This window comes from Schistocerca nitens, chromosome 3 (assembly GCF_023898315.1).
Source record: "Schistocerca nitens isolate TAMUIC-IGC-003100 chromosome 3, iqSchNite1.1, whole genome shotgun sequence".
In the NCBI taxonomy this organism is placed as follows: domain Eukaryota; kingdom Metazoa; phylum Arthropoda; class Insecta; order Orthoptera; family Acrididae; genus Schistocerca; species Schistocerca nitens.
This window is the reverse complement of record NC_064616.1, coordinates 693,992,832-694,007,675: the sequence shown is the minus strand read 5'-3', so window position 1 is coordinate 694,007,675 and position 14,844 is coordinate 693,992,832. Positions and strand designations below refer to the sequence as shown.

At 39.5% G+C, this 14,844-nt stretch overlaps 1 protein-coding gene across 6 annotated transcripts in view; it reads left to right on the top strand.

Moving 5' to 3' along the window:
* LOC126248661 (rho GTPase-activating protein 190) overlaps window positions 1-14,844 on the top strand; it is a 325,162-nt gene that overhangs the window by 176,983 nt on the left and 133,335 nt on the right. The window lies entirely within an intron of this gene.

Here is a 14,844-nt window from a genome sequence, read left to right as displayed (position 1 = left end):
TCACTAGTCGACAGTGTGGCACTATGTCGAATGACACTGGAAAAATGTTGGAGGTTGCTTCAACCTCTGCACTCCAATTAATGTCTTGTCCATCTTCTGGACTGACAGAGTGTGTGGAGTTTCACACAACCTCTGTTTTTGGAATACATTTTGATTTCTGCAGAGGAAACCTTTGGTCTTCAAAAAGATCTATGTGTGAGAATAAAATGTATTCCATAACTCTCCAACAGAATGGCATCAGTGAAATTCTCTTATAGTTACATATACCAGCGTGATGAACCTTGAAAATGGGAGTGGTATGCACCTTTTTCCAATCACGTGGAGTGCTTTGTTGTTTCAGTGCTAGTAGAAAGTGAGCAAGTGCTTTCACATAAACTGTGGAGAATCTGACAGATATCTCATCAGGTCCAGGCACCCTTCCTCTGTCGAGTGATTGGCATTCTGCAATCACATATCTCAGTATCTATCATTATGGTGTGCAAGTGACTATTGAAAAGAGGAAGCCTCTCACAATCGTCCCCAATTAAACTAATTTGCAAGACAGAACTCGCTACAATAGGCTTTGTGTCATATTCCATTTTGATGCCAGTGATTGGAATACAACTTTCATCTTTAGCTACTTCTACATAAGACTGAATCATCATTTTCGTTAGATGAGTGTATAGGATTTTACTTTCAGATTCATTGGGTACTTTACAAAGTCCCCTCTTTTTCCTCATTTTGGTTGGCTTCTGTTTGACTAAGGTTTTGGCATCATTGAAATCTGCCACGAGTTCCTCTATGCTATGATAGCAATTTTCTAACTAGCCTATTGAACCGTGATGAGTATTTTATATCCCCTACAACTTTGTTCAGCTCTTACCTATCTAAAGAGCGGTGTACAGTAATCTTTAATTTTTCCAATTCATACAAATATTCAACGTTTCCAATCCCAGAGGTGTATTTTTGATTTTGACTGCTCAGATAATCTGCAGTGGCTTTATTGTCACACATGCTGAGCTTAAATATTTACTCATCTTTCTCAACCTTCCTGTAACACCTCCAGATACATAGTATCATATCTTAAGAGAGAACTTTAAATTTGTGACTGGATTGAGAATTTCTTGGTAGGGAGCAACCAGCATGTTCACTGGATGGAGAGCCTTCAATAAATATACAAGTACCTTCTGGTGTGCCCTAGGGAGGTACATTGGGACTATTGTTGTCCATATTGTATATTTATAACCTGGAAGGCAATATTAGTTGTAACCTCAGTCTTTTTGCTGATGAAGCAGTTATCTATCATGAAGTAGACCTTGTATGTGATAAGAACCACATGAATATTCAGTCAGATCTTGATGCAATTTCAGTGGCGCAAAGATTGATAACGTACTTGAAATGTTCAGAAAGCAAAAACTTTGTGCTTCACTAAATAAAAAAATACAAATCAGGGTGAAACAGTTTATTGAGATATGGAAAGTTTTAGGTAAGGGGGGGAGTAGACTTGAGTTCATTTGTTGAATATTGGGAAAATACAATAAGTCTACAATGAGGATTACTTACCAAACATTTCACTGACCAACCCTAGAATATTGCTCAAGTGTGTTGGATACATACCAAGTAGGCCTAAGTGGGGATATTGAACTCATACAATGAAGAGCAGCATGAGTGGTCAGATATGTGTTTTATGGAAATTCAGTAAAACTTGAACCCATAGATGCTTGAAGATGGATGCTGTCTATCCTGCGAAAGCCTGCTTGCAAAGTTTCTAGACCCAATATTACCCCCTATGTATCACTCTCATAGGGGTTATGAATATAAGATTAGACTAATTATGATGTGCACAGATGCATGTAAGGAGTAATTCTTCCCATGCTAGATATGCAGATGGAACAGGAGGAACTCCTAATATGTGGTAAAATGTGAATTACCCTCTGCCATACACTTCACAGTGATTTGCTGAGTGTAAATGTAGATATAGTCATTGATGTTACAACAACATTGTGATCACTGATCGCCTCATCTGTGTTAACTGAATCAAACTAGTTCAGGTGTGTTTTTCATCAGATGTAAGAAGCTGCCCTCACAAGTCAGTCAGCTATGTAGTTGTGCCTAATTTTTTTGCTAAAACTTTTGACCAGTTATCACTGAAAATTCCCTGATTGACTAGAATATGCTGAAGTTAAACCTCTACGCAAGAAAAAGGATAAAGAAATACCATCATCCAGTTTTACTTTTGATAGTATGCTCCAGAGTTTTAGAAGATATTATGTATAAGCAGCTTCTTAACCATCTGATCACAAATAATGTCCAAATATTTTTTTGACTTTCTGGAGAGTTTCAGTGTTGAGAAGTCTGTTGCACATTCAGTGAGACTGATACTTTTTAAAGGCATTTGACTGCATGGCTCACAACAGTCTCTTAATAAATTAGAACATTATGATACCACAGGCAGTCTACATCTATATTACGCAAACTATCTTATGGTGTGTGTCAGAGACTACTTTGTGTACTAGTATCACTTCCGCTTATTCTTGTTCCAGTCACTTAGGGTGCATGAGAAGAATGATTGCTGTTAAGTCCCCGTGTTGACTCAGATCTGTGAGACGTACATTGGAGGAAGCAATATGTTGGTTGACACTTGTAGGAATGTATGCTCTCTAACAGTAGACCATACTGTGATGCAGAACGCCTCCCTTGCATTGTCTGCCACTGGAGTTGCTTGAGCATCTCTGTGATGCTTTCATGCTTACTAAATGAACCTGTAAATGCTACGGACTGTTCAGTTGGTGTCTTTCTAAAAGGAAACAAAGGTTACCAAGATGAAAAAGCCCATGAATTAAGCTTCTACCCATGGTTGGAAAGTAATTACATGTTTCTGTCTCCAAGTTCCATCCTGTGTGTATTACTGACATTTCACTAGGTGCACTGACAGTTGCTAAGTTTGTTTTGTATACAGATGACACAAATATTGAAACTGCAGTGTTAGAAAGAACTAGTAATGGAAATTTTGATGGACAGTACTTAATGGTTTGAAAATACTTATTATATATAGTTCAGAACCTATAAGAGATTTCCATTCAGTAAATGTATAAAATAAGAAGACTTGGGTATAATAAGTTGAAAGTTTTAAGATCTTTGTTGTAACGGCAACCGGAATGGTCGCAGGGTAGTAGTGACGGAAACGCGGCGGGACCCGCGGAGCGGACCACAAACAACAACAACAACAATGGGAGAGGATGGACACGACCAACGGAGGACCTTACGACACAACAAGAACAGACAACAGAGTAACAAACCAAACAAGACAACCACGTCCACTGGAATAGAAACGTGAAGTCAATACGCTGTCTGAGACGATATGTCCTGAGACACAACACGATGTTAGACTGCTGGCTGAGCACGAGGCAGGCGCTTAAGTATGCTATCGAGGATGCCGCTATTGGCTGCTGGGACCAAGTGTTTCACTGTGGCGCCCTCACACTAAAAGCGGGCCAGGGGGCGCGCGCCGCCACAGCTTACAGCACGATGGTGCAGAGACCTCTATGGGTCTTCAGAGTGACGGTAAATTCTGTTGAGAAGAGCGTACTATAGAGCTGCTAAAAAGCTGTATCAAATCATTATTTATAATGCTAATGCTGTCAGGCATGTTCAACATAAAATGAAAATGCTGGCATACTCCCACGTACTTTCATTCCGTAATGTCATGTGGTGTGTATAATAATTTAGGGTTTACTCTGTAAGCCAGGCTAAGTTGTCCCAATGTCCAAAGTTGCAAAGTGGAAACTGTGGTGTGAATTCAACATCATAGTGTGGAAACGTGTTAAAGAACTGGGCATTCTGACTTTTCGTACTTCAGGTATTTATTGCTTAATGGAATTTGCCATTAATTATTATCCCTTTTTTCCCAACCAAATACAGTGGGTGAACAAAAATATGAAAACACCAAAAACACAACACACTACCTTGCCTAATACGGTGTAGGAAACCATTGGCCTTCAAAACAGCTTCCAGTCATCTCAGAATGGATAAATATAGGTACAGCATGGTTCTCAAGGCAATGTTATACCATTCTTTGTGCAAAATGAAGGAAAGTGTTCAGGTAACAATGATTGAGGTGGATAGTGATCATGCACCCTTCTCTCCAAAGTAGATCACAAAGGCTCAACAATATTTATATCTATGGTGGTGACTTGTGACCAGGGAAGATGTGACATTCATCCTCGTGCTCACAAAACCAATCCTGGATGACGTGACCTGTGTGAACGTGGGTCCTGCCATCTTGGAACAGAGCATCACCATTGTAGAAAAAGTTTGTACAATGGAATGGACCTGATTAGCCAAAATGACCACATAATCCTTGGCAGTAATGAGACCTTGCATAATGACGACATGTCCCACAGAATACTATGATGCAGCTGCCCAAATTATCACCAAGCCCACACCATATTTCACTCTTGGGATGTAAACTCAGCAGGATGTGGGAAATGGTGTGCAGCAAGACTCTTCCAACCAAATTAATTTCTTCCATTGCTCCATAGTCCAAGTTGTATGGCTTCAGCACCACATTTTCCTGTTACAGATATTTACATCACTTATGAGTGGTTTTGGAATTCCAGCTCACACTGCAATTCTCTGCTTATGGAGATCCCTTCATGTTGTTTGGGTGCTGAAAGGGTTCACAATTGCAGCATTCAGTTCTTCACTAACTTTTGCGTCATTTTTCCTTCTATTCTTTGTCACAATCCCCTTCGGTGACTGTCTATCTGATCACTCGATACACGCTTTCTTCAACATTGTGACTTAGCAAATGTTTTTCTGCTTTCCCTGTGTGAGGTATCAATCTTCGATATGGTGCTGCTTAAAACAGCAAACACTATGGCTACCTTGGTTACAGAAGACCCCACCATATAGCACCAGTAATTTGCCTACTTTCGAATTTACTTAGCTTCGACATAATGCACTCATAACTACAAAGAACACCATTCTGACCATAATTGACACTTGCAACATATTGAGGACGTTGTCAAATACAACAGCACAACCTGCAGGCTTGGCTAGCATCTACATTTATGTTCAAGAATGTGTTTCTTGCAGTGTTTCCATGTTTTTGTCCAACTCCTGTAGTTCACAAATTCAGTAACAGTGATAAGAACAGTCTGTTTTACAGTTTAACAGCGTTAGATGTCTATATAATATTACGATTAGTTAAATATGTGTTGTAATGTTTTTTTGATAGTTTTTGGTTATCAATGCCTTGTAATTATTTTGCGTGCTTAATTTACATACACTGCCCAACAACAAAAAAATGGAAGCACACAGAAGTGGAGGAGAAAACAAAATGAAACTTCGTGCATTGAGAGGGAGTGTGATGTTATTTCATTGATTACAATATTGAGTCAGTATGAACCCGCTTATCAGTAAGATGTTGCAACCGTCTGGCTTGGATTCATGTACTGATTCACTTGGGAAGGATGACATAAAGCCATTATATACTCTCCTGGGTAAGCTGGTGCACAACTCTAGTAACCAGTCCTTGATATTCTGAGATGGAGTTTTCATGCATGCTGCTCCCATACATGTTCTATAGGGGACATTCTGGATCTTTCTGGCCACAGCAGTTCCTCAACATCAGGCAGACAGTTCATAGTGATGTTTGCCATGTGTGAATGGGCAATGCCCTGTTTAAAAATGGCACCATGATACATACAAGATATAACACATGAGGACTCAGGATATCTACGATGTACCATTGTGCCATCGGAGTTACTTTCATTCACTACCAGCTGTGACCTGAAGTCATACTTCATGGCTTCTCACACCATGACACAAGGAGTAACACAACTGTGCCTCTCCAAAATGTCGGAAAAACGGGACCTGACGATGCTCATCAGGGCTAGTACAGAAATGCAACTCATTGCTGAACATAACACAATGCTATTCATTAGCAGTCCATGCTGCCTGGTCTTGGCACCACTCCAAATATAGCAGCTCGTGTGGTGGTGTTAACAGCAACTTATGCATGGGACAATAATTTCCCAATCCGTCTGCTGCTTTTCTCTGACCAGTGGTGTGGGGTGACACAGATTGTTGCAGGGTGTCCATTACTTGTTCTTGGAAGACAGGCACAGATGTCAAGGGGTTACAAGGTATCTCTTGTGGTGGTCAGACTTGGTCAACTAGAACCTTGACGGTGATTATGCCTGCCCTCACATTCCCTTGCAGTCCCACATCAGACCACGCTCACATATCAATGCCCCAGAAATTTGGATATTGCATGATTCAACCAGACATCCAGTGGAGACCTAGATTGAAGGTCCCCTATCAAACTCTGTCACATGCCAATAATGCTGTCTCATAAGAGTATGCTGCATTTCCAATTCCTTCACAATGATTACTGGCCATACGGCACTGTTCGTACCCCTTATCTATATTACAAAGAGACTATCATGGAACTCAGTATCAGTTGCAGGTTGCCTATGTAGCAGCTTCTAGGGGGGAAAATTATTTTCAATATTTCATATAATTATTGACCAAATTTAAAATGCTGTTGTAATCTTCTCATTGAGGTGTATAATCTTATGTTACAAGTTCAACACAATAAGACAAGTATTACAGTTAAAAACTGTGTTTTTTTCTTGAGGCAATGTAACTGACAATGAGCAAATACATGTGTTACATTCATCCAGTATTTGAGAATGAGAGCACTTACTGACTTCCAGCAAACTTTAATCATAATTTCAAACCTTTTCTTAACCCTATCTCACTTGAGTGTAATCCACCAATGGTGTGTATATGTACAAAGTTACATTGACATCCAACAATGTATTCTGTTTGCTTCACTTTTTCTGTCAGGCATTCTGTATAATATTTATATGCCAGTGACAGCAATTGTATTACTTTGTAAAAGGATAGCCTCTCCCCCGCATTCTCTCTCCTGAGGACCACTTTACCAAAGATATGTGGAATGAACATTGAATTTAAGCATGTTAATCAGTCTGTAAAATAAATATATTCTATACGATACCTTTCTGATATGTCCCATGTCAATAAGAATCTACATTCTTTGGGTCCGTGCAATACACCACATGCTGAATCTAAACTGCTGCTGCTACTACTACTTCTACTACTATGGCTGCTGCTGAAATAATCACCAGAAGTATTGAAAAAAGTTTAAGTTTAAATTACTGTAAATGTATGAGGTCTCAGGCTCTGCAAGGTAGCCTGCTGCATTTTGAAGTGAATCAGCAGCTTTCCTAATTCGAATATTAAAAAAAAAAAAATTAAAAAAAAAGTTTCATTCAGCATCGGTCTCTGATGATTATAATAGGGAGGCATTACTTCCAATTGTAAGAGATAAGATACATGGAATCACAAACCGACATAACTGAACCCTGTCTGTGGAACAGATGTGGAGTAAATTGTAAGCTTGAATGTAATGGCATTCCTGTAGGAAAACCAAATGTCATGCCACATTTGTAAAAAGCTGGCTCAGATATGCAAATCTATATCCAAGTTGATGTGTATTTCCCCAACATCTTGTGAGACTATGTATGGATCCAAACAAACAACAAATGAAAACTCACAACAGTATTAAAATATGTATATATTAATAAAGAGAGAGAAAGAGTCATTTGAAATGTTATACTCCTCCTGTGTCCACGAATTGTTGAAAAATAAAACTGCTCTTCTGAAATGTATCAAATGACTTCAAAATGACACCCCCTAAAGAAACTGCTAAAGCCCAAAAAGGGACCATTTATTGCAGAACAAGAATCTAGGCCAATATCTCATACTAATCAAGAATTACTACACCTTGAACTATGGTAAGGATGTTTTAAGTGGCAGCAATGTTATGTGTATGTATAAAACTATGTTGCAAAGGGGTTGGAAAATAGGAGGTATCATTGAGGTAAAGAACATAATGAAATAAATTGAGAAGTTACAGTCCTGTATTCATTTTTACATTAATTTCACCAATACCTTCTGAACACATTGAGGTTGGATATTTCTGTGTGGTAGTAATATCTTATGTACAAAAACCTGTACCCTGTTACACACCTTCAGAGATATGATGTGGAGGATGGAAGAAAGACATCCGCAAAGTAGTATCTTATTCCTCCCCAGAAACATGCATGTGCTGTTCAAACGCACACCATATTTGGAGTAGGACTTGTCATGTGTACTAACAGAAAGAAAAATTTAATAAATTTGCAAAATAAACACTGTACATTTATCAGAAATGGAATACGAGGTTCTGTAACCTCTCCCTTTCATGTGTCATTTGTGTCAGCTACAAGAAAAGCAACAACAAGTAAATGTTTCATGAAAAACAGGTAACAAAAATTAATGCAGACATTTATGTGTGTAAGTGCATTTGTACTAAAGGAATGACCCTGCACAAACCAGGAGTCAAAGAGGTTGCTGTTAATACCCAGCAGGTTGCCGTGAACATAAAATCTGAGGAACAAAGCAGTAGGGTGTCTCCTCTGTGGCCCACATCACCAGAATTAAAGCAGAAATTTTTAAGAAAGAACAAGGTACAGTCAGAGGAAAGGGTGGCAAAACCTTCAGACAAAATAAGAACTGTTTTAACCAGTTATGAAGATTATATGTTTGAACTTGACTCCGATGTGCATGAACTGTGAACTAAAGAGCCCATCGTAACCTTTACTTCCCATCCAAAATACTTGCTGCAGAATAGATATTGGGGGAAAGAAATATCCTCTTTGATGAATGTTTCTCGTACCTCACCAAAATGTAAATGATTTTGAGACTTGTGAAGCTGAAGTGAATCCATTGGCACATGGGAGGCTTGCATATCTTTTCCAAAAACCCATTTTAAAACACCAGATACCAATCTGCACAGAGTGGATGACCTGCAAGGAAACAGAGTTGAGGGTGGAGTGAGAATCATCTTACAGCACTCAGTCTGTTCCTCCTACACTGAAGCGCCAAAGAAACTGGTATAGGCATGCATATTCAAATACCGAGATATGTAAACAGGCAGAATACGGCACTGCAGTTGATAAGACAACAAGTGTATGACGCAGTTGTTAGATCAGTTACTGCTGCTGCAATGGCATGTTATCAAGATATAAGTGAGTTTAAATGTGGTGTTATAGTCAGCGCACGAGCGATGGGACACAGCATCTCCGAGCTAGCAATGAATAGGGATTTCCCCATATGACCATTTCACGAATATATCGTGACTATCAGGAACCTAGTAAAACATCAAATCTCTGACATCGCTGCAGCCGGAAGAAGCTCCTGCAAGAAAAGGACAATGACAACTGAAGAGAATCGTTGAATGTGACAGAAGTGTAACCCTTCTGCAAATTGCTGCAGATTTCAATGCTAGTCCATCGACAAGCATCAGCGTGTGAACCATTCAGTGAAAGATCATCGATATGGGCTTTTGGAGCCTAAGGCCCACTCGTGTACCCTTGACGACTGCACAACATAAAGCTATATGCCTCACCTGGGCCCGTCATTACCGACATTGGACTGTTGATGACTGGAAACATTTTGCCAGGTTGGACGAGTCGCATTTCAAATTATATTGAGCGGATAGATGTGTACGGATATGGAGACAACCTCATGAATCTATGGATCCTGCATGTCAGCAGGGGACTGTTCAGGCCAGTGGAGGCTCTGTAATGGTGTATGGTGTATGCAGTTGGAGTGATATGGGGCCCCTGACATGTCTAGATAAAACTCGGACAGGTACACACATGTAAGCATCTTGTCTGATCACCTGCATCCATTCATGTCCATTATGCTTTCCAACGGACTTGGGCAGTTCTAGTCTGACACCACCACGTACGTCCAGAATTGCTACAGAGTGGCTCCAAGAACACACTCCTGAGTTTAGAAACTTCCACTGGCCACCAGACTCCCCAGACATGAACATTATTGAGCATATCTGGGATGCCTTGCAATGTGCTGTTCAAAAGAGATCTCCACCCCATCCTACACTTATGGATTTATACACAACCCAACAGGTTGTATGGTGTCAATTCCCTCCAGCACTACATCAGACAGTCGAGTCCATGCCACGTTGTGTTGCGGCACTTCTGCATGCTCGAGGGGCACTACATGGTATAATATTTTGGGGTAACTCTTCTAGTCAAACAAAAGTTTTCAGAGTCCAAAAGCGTGTAATATGTATTACTTGTGGAGTAAATTCATGGACGTCCTGTAGAAACCTCTTCAAAGAACTGGGTATACTAACTACTGCCTCTCAGTATATTTACTCATTAATGAAATTTGTCCTAAATAATATATCTCTTTTTCCAACAAACAGCTCAGTTCATACATACAATACCAGGATCAAAAATGATCTGCACAAGGACTTAAAATCACTTACTTTAGTTCAAGAAGGTGTCCATTACTCAGGAACACACATCTTCAATAATTTGCCAGTAAACATAAAAAATTTAGTTACAGTTTAAAAGGAGCCTGAAAGACTTACTAGTGGTCAACTCCTTCTACTCCACTGACGAATTTTTTAATAGAAACAAGTGATGTATTGTATATATTCATACTATTAGTATTGTTATTTCAGCTAAAAAAAAAAATTGACATGTTCCACATCCATGAGGATCTCCTCAGCAAGGATCTATGGAACGAAAAACTAATCTAATCTAATCTAATCTACATGATATTCGGCAGATTTACCAGTTTCTTTGGCTCTTCTTTTTATATTCTTCTAACACTTAACGTTCAGTCACTCAAAGTGACCGACACAGATAATTGTTTTAATTACCTTTTGTTGTCACAAACAGTTGCAGTTTCCTAACCACTGTCCAAAATGGATGTCGTAAGGTATATTTCAGATTGTAGCTGAAGAAATTTATACACTTAATATAAGCATGGACTTATGGTCTGTTCACTGTATCCTCTACCTCATAATCCTATTGATGTTGCAACTTACGAGTCAGTTCCCTCACCCATTTTTCTCGTCAGACACTTCAGCGTCCACTGTGTGCAGTAGCACTCTATGCCCATCGTGTGCAATAATGCTCTCTGCGTATACAAGTATGTGCCTTGGGCTGAAGGATGAAAAGGTTCCTTCTACCAAAAAATATCAGTATTTTAGGTCCAGGGAAAGGCACACACTTCATCAAATTAATAGCATTGTCCTCAGTCATTGATCCATCTCATAATTTTCCTATCGTAGCCAGTGTTGTAAAACAGAATATAGTTATATAGTTGCATTCAAGTGTCTGTTTCTCACCTGGATTAAATTGCCAGACATATCACCAGCCAAAAGGAAGCCACCAAAATTGATATATACCAGATATGACTCTGACCCATCAGCCTGTTGAAACATTCATTCTAATGTCATCAGGTACATTCTTGTGGAATGATTAATGCCTCTTGGTAATCAGGTGTAGGTGGATACTTCTGTGCAGATTCCTATATAGCCCATTACACAATGACCAGTTAGTGTTTCAGATGGCAAAAGCAGTGGATGTAATGAAGAAGAATAAAAGTAAATCACAGTAGTAGTTCATAAAACCCCTTTTGCTAAAGTGTGGGAGTCAGCGAAAAGAATTAATAATAATGGCAGGACAACCTCAGCATTCTGTATTGGTGAATAGTTTTTTCATGACCACACTGTTCACAGTAATGTAGATGGATACAGTAAATAGTTGATATGTAATGCTATCTGAATTTCAGTTTGGTAAATTCACAGGAAGCCAAATACCGCTGTGCAAACCTAGGTAGCTATCATTTCGGGGCTCTCAACAGTTGCATCAGGAAGAAATCTGAGCACTTTATAAACTGCCTCTTAATATCATTCCTTGAGCCCATGAGGCTACCAACTCTCTTCCAGTCTGGGTTCAGAAGGTATAGATACATGTAAAATGTACTGTAACTAATCATGGAAAATCTAGGATGGAATGTAATGATATTATGAAAAGGATAGTTGCTACTCACCATATAGCAGAGATGTTGAGTCACAGGTAGGCACAACTGTGCCAGAGACTGTGTGTGTGTGTGTGTGTGTGTGTGTGTGTGTGTGTGTGTGTGTTTTCGACAAAGATCTTTTTGGCCAAAAGCTCATTATTTTATGACAGTCTCTTTGTTGTGCTTGTCTGTGACTGCATCTCCGCTATATGGTGAGTAGCAACTATCCTTTTTATAATGCTGTAACAAATAAATTATTGATTATTTCCTGGCCACCAGCCCATTACATTGCAGTCTTATTTGGTCAGACAATGCTATCAATATTGAGTGGATAATATGTTGTTTACTCAAAGTAATGATGTTTGTTGGGGGAATTTTTGTTCTGCTTTCAGCTTCTTAACTACTGTTTGCCAACTGCAGGAGTTGATGAAGTTGGAAAGCTGGGCACGAAAGCCAAGTTATAAATTCCGCAACACAAGATCTGTGCATGTCAGTTCCAAACTATGCACATTATCAGAATGAGATTTTCACTCTGCAGCGGAGTGTGTGCTGATATGAAACTTCCTGGCAGATTAAAACTGTGTGTCCGACCGAGACTCGAACTCGGGACCTTTGTCTTTCGCGGGCAAGTGCTCTACCATCTGAGCTACCGATGCACGACTCACGCCCGGTACTCACAGCTTTACTTCTGCCAGTATCTCGTCTCCTACCTTCCAAACTTTACAGAAGCTCTTCTGCGAACCTTGCAGAACTAGCACTCCTGAAAGAAAGGATATAGCGGAGACATGGCTTAGCCACAGCCTGGGGGATGTTTCCAGAATGAGATTTTCACTCTGCAGCGGAGCGTGCGCTGATATGAAACTTCCTGGCAGATTAAAACTGTGTGCCCGACCGAGACTCGAACTCGGGACCTTTGCCCGCGAAAGGCAGAAATAAAGCTGTGAGTACCGGGCGTGAGTCGTGCTTCGGTAGCTCAGATGGTAGAGCACTTGCCCGCGAAAGGCAAAGGTCCCGAGTTCGAGTCTCGGTCGGGCACACAGTTTTAATCTGCCAGGAAGTTTCTTATGCACATTATATTTACAATACATTGAAATTACAAATAATGTTATAGGTCGGGCAACCACAGCTAAAGAATTTGGTGCATGTGCACATAAACAACATGTGACATGTTTCTATGTGCACTTGCACCTTGGAGTCATGCCACATGAAATATTAGTTTTATATGACCTGAAGATATACCTCCAGGATATGAAACTGGTCATCATACACTGAAAATACAATAAATAGCTATTGCGGATTTGGACTGTCACTCAGTTTAATATAGACTATTGTACCATCTCTGATTTTAGATTGTTTGAGTGTCCTTCACATTATGTAAATTGGATTCGCAGCCAAGAAATACTGTTCTTAGTTTTAAAGGAGAAGTTAGGTCTTGAACCTCATGTTTGATAAAAAACTTAAATTAGTTGCCATAGCTAATAAATATAAAATCAAAATCTCTAAAAACACTAAATATTTTGAATTTTTTAATGCAAGGTCTTGGGTGGGATAAGGTCTTCCTGTTGCTTTATAAGGAATTTGTACAGTCCCACCTAGAGGACATCTGTGCTACTTATGCCACACCACAGCATTTTAATCTGAAAGTTTTGGATAAATTTCGCCACGAGTGTGTTAGCTAGAATAGAAGAAACTTGAATGAAGCCTCATACCCAGCATATATAACAAAACAGTTAAGCTACTACCCCCTATCTAGTAAAAATTTCTTTTGTCGCAACATGCATTTAAAATGAAATTATTCCCTCTACCCCAGATTATAAATTTGACTTGTTACTTAATCATAATCTGATGAGCTTTAATGCAGTAACAAAGTTCTTTGGGGTCCAAGGAAAGGAGCAGCTTAAAAATCTGTGTGTGGCATTATGGCATGAATGCTTTAACCAAAGTTGGAATAAATATTCAGCTTGGCTGTTAATGATGTCCATGTTGTTTTAAAATTTAACTAGAGTACAAGAAATATGATACTTCCAACCAAGGAGAGGCAGTCAGAGGCTCAACTGTTTTCCCTACAGTGTTTTTAGCTCTGTCTTCCAAAGACATTTACGGTATTTGATGCAGATCTCATTGCGTTCCTGAAGGCACTTCCAGAAAAATCAATAATTGTACTAACAAAGTGATCTGGAACACTCAATAAAACCTTGTGATATTAGAGATGCAAGGGAAGGACATACTGTTCTGCTGGGTACTAGGGCATGTGACAAGCTAATGCAACAGCCAGAAATACCAATGAAGAACTTTCTGTGATGGAATGTGCCATACCGTTACTGTTCAGGAGAAGGTCATGAGCCAGCAGGAGAGTGGCTGTTGATACAACACATGAAGCTACACCAAGTGAAGCCAACTACAAAGACCTGGTAGACATCTTTCTGATGGAAAATGGTTGCATTATTAAGAATATAATGAAAAGGATAGATTACTATTCACCGTAAAGATGACAGGTTGCATTGTAGACAAGCACAATGAAAAGACTGTTACACATCAAGCTTTTGGCCAAAGCCTCCTTCAGAAAGGAATCGTTCGGAGATGGCTTGCATATGTGCATGAGATGTGGTTGCTTGTGTGAATGTGTATCTGTTTCCTTTCTGAGGCTTTGGTTGAAAGCTCAATGTGTAACAGTCTTTTCTTTGTGCCTCACTGCCACTCAACATGTCATCGTTATGGTGAGTAGCAATCTATCCTTTTCATAATATTGTTGATATTTCAACCTGGAATGTCCATTGTTACATTATTAAGATTAAGAATTTCACATTTTCATAGCATTCGTACCCACACCTACAGGGAAAGGACCCATAAATTTTTGGTGCTTCTGGCACAGCAGCTTCGTTGCATCATATTTTAATTGAGTGCTTCTTATACTGCACTAAGGTGGCAGAAATTTGCCTTAGTAACAAC